This window comes from Leptonychotes weddellii, chromosome 8, assembly GCF_054177405.1.
Source record: "Leptonychotes weddellii isolate Sample4059 chromosome 8, ASM5417740v2, whole genome shotgun sequence".
Taxonomy (NCBI): Eukaryota; Metazoa; Chordata; class Mammalia; order Carnivora; family Phocidae; genus Leptonychotes; species Leptonychotes weddellii.
In genome coordinates, this window is record NC_138376.1 from 120325103 (window position 1) to 120331795 (window position 6693).

General features: G+C 39.7%; 1 long non-coding RNA gene across 1 annotated transcript in view; it reads left to right on the forward strand.

The window, feature by feature from the left end:
• Window positions 1-5799, forward strand: part of LOC145722876 (uncharacterized) — a 182604-nt gene extending 176805 nt beyond the window's left edge. Inside the window, exon 3 of the long non-coding RNA XR_014147453.1 lies at window positions 4891-5799. This is a non-coding gene — a long non-coding RNA (uncharacterized LOC145722876). The remainder of the gene's footprint in view (window positions 1-4890) is intronic.
• Window positions 5800-6693: the final 894 nt, after the last annotated feature.

Below are 6693 nucleotides of genomic sequence, written 5' to 3' on the forward strand. Positions count from 1 at the left end.
AACACACGCGGCGGGGGGGCGGTGGGAGAGGGAGAAGCAGGCTTCCCGCCGAGTAGGGAGCCGGATGCGGGGCTCGATCCCAGGACCCTGGGATCATGACCTGAGCCGAAGGCAGACGCTTAACGACTGAGCCACCCAGGCGCTCCTCTTCTATGATTCTTAAATCCAGGTATTATACTCAGGATGAGAAAAGGACTTAAGATGTTTCAGCAATGAGGAAATATAAAGATTTTTAAAAATGTGGTTTTTCATAAGTATAATTTTATTTTATTTTATTTTTAAAGATTATTTATTTAATTGAGAGGGAGAGAGAGGGAGAGAGAATCTCCAGCAGACTCTGTGCTGAGCATGAGCATGACGCAGGACTCGATCTCATGACCCTGAATTCACGACCCAGCTGAAACCAAGAGTCGGTCGTTTAACCGACTGAGCCACTCAGGTGGCCCCATAAGTATAATTTTAATAATAACACTACCGATAAATGCCAGGTTTCATTTTACTATCATTATTAAAAAAAGAAAGAAAAAATATTAACTCACTTTATGTGAATGTGATGGGAAAACACAGTTCCTAATATTGTGAGTGATGTTAACATTTTCAACAAAAGTTGTAGGCCTTTTAAACTATTATAAGTGTGCTTCCTTTTTAACATATCCAGGAATCTATACTATAAGCTGACAATTTTCTCTGATTTCATAATGCAAGAAAATTTGAAGATAAGGTTCACGTAAATTTGCTTTGCTGAAAACTGCCAGGTGCATTTGAATGCCTGTTGTGACTGTGATCACCATTATCTGACTTGCTTTTGACCATAATAGAAGGAAGTAAGTGTTGTTATGCCTCCCTCACAATGTTCATCCTTCCTTCCTCTCCCCTGTTCATTCATTTAGAAAATATTTATTGAGTATCTACTATGTGTGGACATTTCTAGCAACCTAATATCCATTCCCCTTTGTAAGAGGCCCCTGATTTCCTTTTGGGACATGAACTTCCCTCCTCTTTTGGAAACCTTGGCTGGGTGGTAAATCAAAGACTCCCTGTCCCGCTCCAGAAGCTGAAGGCTACACAGAGGGTCTTCCCTTTCATCATCCTGGAGTACGCAATGTGTCGACATAAGACCTAGAGGCAGTCAGGTGGACACTCTCTCCTAGAGTGATAAGCTTTGAGGAGAGGAACGTCCCGACCAAAAATTGGTTTGAACTGGTCCCTTCATTCCCAAGTTGGTGGCAAGGAGGATAGAGGGGACAGTCCTTGAGTAGGTCCTGTCTCTGAAACCTTCTAGTGTTTCTTGATTCCTGATTATTGAAAACCTGCTCTTTCTGCCTTCTGTTTTGTCCTCTCTGTTAGTACCTTTTTATTCTTCCACTAACTTCTCTTTTTCCTTTCATTTAGCCAGAGCTCATTGCTGATGCTTGCAGCCAAAGACTCCAAGCTAATAAAGACATAAACCTGAATCTGAGGGGCTCACAGCCTAGTAAGCACGTAATAGATCTTGAGATCAGACTACGCTTGAGTGACAGGGATATCATGTCGCTTTCAGCACTTTGTTTTTCAAGCCACCAACATTGCATACTTGTCAAATACCAGGAACACACACAGTCCCCATTTATACGACCCAGTAGGAACCCAGCAGTGGATATCTGAGTTGCTCTGTTACTTCAGGGGAGTGGGCATATAACCGGTAAAACATGAAGCAGATACGGTTTTGCCCACATAGCAATGGCCAGCGCTGATACTAAAAATAAATTTCAATCTCCTCTAGCTCTAAGTAATTGATGGCAGATGTAATCTACTACCACGAAGACCAAATCTAACCGCTCAACAAGTTAATGGGCAGGTCAATTTAATTTTCTTACCAAAAAAGCCCACTCTACATTATTTTTGGCATTTGATTACATTAGAAAAGACCTAAATCAAAGGAAACAAAGCATCCAATATAATTTAATGAGAAATAAATCTATTACAGTATATAGTTTCATTGCTTTGAAGAGATAAGGAAGAGTGAGTTTGACTTCTTTTTTCTAAATGGATATTACTGGGCCACTCAGGCAACCTCTCCACTAGAGTTGAAAGAGATTTTTGCACAAATGCCAATAATGGTTTTAAACAATATAAATACTTGCTTGCAGATGGATACTAATGCCCTGCTTAGAACTATTGTGGTCTATCAGGTCAATAATATTCATTTAAAAAACTTTCCAAAAGTGTTTTCATACAATAACTCCTGAAGATAATGAAAGGGCCTCCTTATGGTCTCCTGAGTCAATAATCTATGTTTTTAATACATACTCCAAAATTCACTTCCTTTTCTATGTCAGTGTCTGTTTAAACTATTTCAATTAATTATTGTTATGAGGAAGAATTGCAATGGGTTTGAACTTTACCTTTAACTGTTATTCATCATAGAGTTCTCATCACAGTTTCCTTTTCCTGATATGTTAGGCGAGATTGTCACCCATTGCCTAGAATTCTGGACAGAGGTGAAAACCATGTCTTAGAGGGAAGCAAGAGGAAACATTTGTGAAAAACAAAACAAAACAAAAAACAAAAAACCAAAAAAACGAAAGGACCTTCTATTGCCTATATCTTATCTCTATCTACAACTTAGAATTACTGGGCAAAAGAAAGTTTATGTGCTCAGTTGGCCAGGTGGTTGCAGATATTTCAAATTGTCTGGATGAGTTTTTTTTTTTTTTTAATTCTTACAAAATAGTAATACCAGAGGTGTTAAATCTGGCCGAACAACACAAGCATGACCAACTGGCTCAAACTAGCCTGTGTTGAGTTATAATGTCCCGTTTGTTTTATTTGTGAGAGCAAGCAGTGCTGTGATGTTTAAAATACAGACGGTCCCCGACTTAGGATGGTTGCACTTATGATCTTTTGACATTATGATGGTGCAAAAGCTGCATACATTCCTAGAAACCGTACTTGGAATTTGGAATTTGGATCTTATCCCAGGCTGGTGACATGGGGTCGGATCCTCTCTCGTGATGCTGGGCGGCGGCAGCTCCCTGTCAGCAGACTACCATGGGAGGAAACAGTGGATACGCTTGATAGCCAGGCTGCACTTCTACCTCTGCTGGGTGGCTCACTTTGAGTACAGCATTCAGTAAATTACATGAGACAGTCAACACTTTATTGCAAAACAGGCTTTGGGTTCGATGATTGTGCCCAACTGCAGGCTAAGGTAAGTGTTCAGAGCACGTTGAAGGGGGGCCAGGCTAAGCTGTGATGTTTGGGAGGTTAAGGTGTATTAAATGCGTTTTCCACTTAGGATATTTTCCACTTAGGCCGGGATTATGGGGATGTAACCCCGTCGTAAGTTGAGGAGGAGCTGTATAGACATTTTAAATATAGTTTATATATTTAGTATCTGAAATACAGACTCAAATTGCTTGTCCTTTTATAAAAACTCTGCCAAGGTTTTAAGGACTAAATTGTTAAATTTATTCTGGAGGGAAGCACTGACGATTTGAAATAAGGTTACATTTATTTTTTAAACATCTTGTTTGTATGTATGTATGCATGATTGAAGTGTTGGTATTCTGTAATTTAACTGTATGATTTTATGCCTACTGCACATTGGATGCTCATGAAAATGAGGTGCCTGTTCTCCTTGCTCCTCTGCTGAACAATATTTCAACAAATATTTTCTTTTCCTTCCTCTCTATTGTAGTTTTATTAAAACAACAACAACAACAACAACAACAAAACCTTTTAGCTTAATTACTTAACCTTGGTTTATTTTGCTGGGTGGAAAGAGGCTAGCATTTCTGCCTAGCTCTGTTATTTGAATTTGACAAGGTTCACAATTTCGATTAAGCTGGATTTTCTAATCTGTTGGTTTGCCCCTGCTGGCTGCAGTGAGATCCTAGAAACAGGGCAGCCCCCTGGAGATGGGAGAGCTCATACAGCTGTGTAGAGAGAAAGGGTAAATGGACCCTGGAGTGACCCGAACTTGTAGCCTGAGGGAAAATGATATGGCCACAGGTGGCTTTGGGATTAGAGTCAGGAGCTACCTGAGCAGAACTGAAGCTGGACCATATATGGGGGTGGTATAGACTTTGAAAAGGAGGAGAAGGTGAGTCCTGGCTTAGTAGGAAGACTCATGTTCTTTGAACTGGGCACAGAAGACAATGAGCTGTGGCTAGGTCAGGGCCTGTAGCGTACAAAGATAAACCATGTTAGGAGAATAAAGGCCGTGCAACCTTCAAGCTGAGGGCAAATTCTGACTTCGTAATCCCCACGTCCTGCTTGGTTGGCACCACCCCATTTATTTTACAAGCTCTGTGTTTGAGTTAGCAAGACGAATTGCTGAAATTAGAGCCTTTGATAGAATTCATTCTCTGAGATTTATTGAGGGCTGACCATATGCCACACCCTCAGAGTCTGGGGGAAAAAATGGTGTGCAAAGACCAGCCCTAAGCCCCCTGCCTTCATGGAGCTTCATGAGAGACATGTTTATCAGAGTATCATAGACAGAAATGTAAAATAGAACCATGGCAAGGGTAAGTAGAAGTTAGGGAGAGCTGACCTGGTCAGTGAAGGGTTTGAGTGAGAGATGCAGAGTTGTTAAAAATTAAAAATAATGATAGTACTAATGCTAATGTTTCTTGTGTAGCAGGTAATATTTACTCAGATTTTATTATATGTTTTGGGCACTGTTTAAATATAACAATTTACCTAATCCTCGTAGCAACTCTGTAAGTTTTGTAGTTGGTGTCATTTTACACAAAGGGAAACTGAGGCACTTCCTCAGAGAGATTAAGTAACTTCCTCAAGGTCGCATAGCTCATAAGGGAAGAAGTAGAACTTGGATCAACACAGTTTAGCTGCAAAGTTTCTTTTCCTTTTTCTTTTTTGTAAAGATTTATTTGTTTATTTTAGAGAGAAAGAGCAAGAGAAGGGGCAGAGGAAGAGAATATCCAAGCAGACTCCCACTGAGCGCAGAGCCCGACACGGAGCTCCTTCTCATGAGCCGTGAGATCAGGACCTGAGGCGAAACCAAGAGCTGGACGCTTAACCATCTGAGCCATGCAGGAGCCTCCCAAGTTCTGATTCTTAACCGTTACATGTCAACCTTCTAAGCAAATGCAATCTGGAACATAGGTCCTCTGCCACTCGAAAATAATCATAATGGTGAATACTTACAAAGTATTTTCTATTGGCCAGATACTGTTCTAAAGCTCTGATTATGTTAGCTCATTTAATCTTCAAAACAATACTTCAAGATGGGTTCTATTATTACCCCTATTGTGCCAGCGAGGAAATTGCATACTGCTTCCAGAGTTTTGCTCTGAATCCCTTTGCTACTCAGCCTTGCACTGATAGGTAGTGGATAGATGTGCAGAACCCTTCTCACGATGCCATGGGAGGGTGTCAGCTGTCTGCTTGGGGACAAAGGATGCTGTTTAAAAGCACCTGGAAAGACTTGCTAGAGGATAGTTTGTACTGAAAAAATTTTGCTTCAGTATTCTAAATATTTATAAAATCTCATCATGAATAAAAGGCATCTGTGATAAGGAAGAGGCTATGGAACATAGCCATGGATTAAAAATATAACTCAGTGGACCAGCCTTGTAAGTAGATGTGTAATAATAAACTAATATACAAATTAAATCAACTGGAATCCATGGAGTCTGATAATCTAATATCTCTGAATCTGGGCAAAGTCTTTTGAAATAATTCTCTGAAAAATCAAATAATTTTTATATCTGACTTTTTGTATATCTCAAGACATTTACAGACAAATTTAGCTTACAGGTATTGCAGTGTCTTATTAATCAAAAGCATTAATTACAGGAGCATGGTTATTTGGTTTTCAAAAAACTAAATGAGTTATGTATTATCTGCAATTTTAGAATGTAAAACAGAAATATTTTATTAGTTAATATTTGTGTTTACAATCTCATATTGCTGTACACATTTTCAAAACAAGTCACCAGAGACAATACACATAATATCATATTTTCTTCTAATATCAGACTCATATGCTTTTTAAAAACATTTAATATTAAAAAGAAAACACTACTGTCTGTCATGTTAATGTTTGGATCATTATTTTTGAACTGATCTTCATAGAGTACATGACGATCGCAAAAGGCCATTCTAGGACATCGGTGGGGTCGGCGTAAGTGAGAAAACCTGGATTATTACTGAGTGATTAACAGAACCTATATTGGTCTTTTTTTTTTTTTTTAAGATTTTATTTATTTATTTGACACAGAGAGAGAGAGCACAAGCAGGGGGATTGGCAGGCAGAAGGAGAGGGAGAAACAGGCTCCCTGGCTGAGCAGGGAGGCTGGGGCTCCATCCCAGGACCCTGGGATCATGATCTGAGCCACAAGCAGATGCTTAAATGACTGAGCCACCCAGGGGGCCCTATGTTGGTCTTCACAACTTAAGCATAAGAAGTTTAGTTCCGATGACTTAAGATTCATTATTCATAACCCATTAGGCTAACTCTGTTAGCAAGAGCTGGTTCTTACCTACTGTCAAGCCAAATGGAGTCATGAAATAGAAAATTGTTTTCTGTAAATCCAAACTTTGGGTTGATACACATCTATTTATAGGTGCTCCCATCAGGTGGGAAGAAAATTCATATCTCTCTCTCTCTCTCATAATCTGTGACCACAGACCCACATATTTGAATCCGGGTGAACCTACATCCCCAAGCAACCAGGAGGAGCA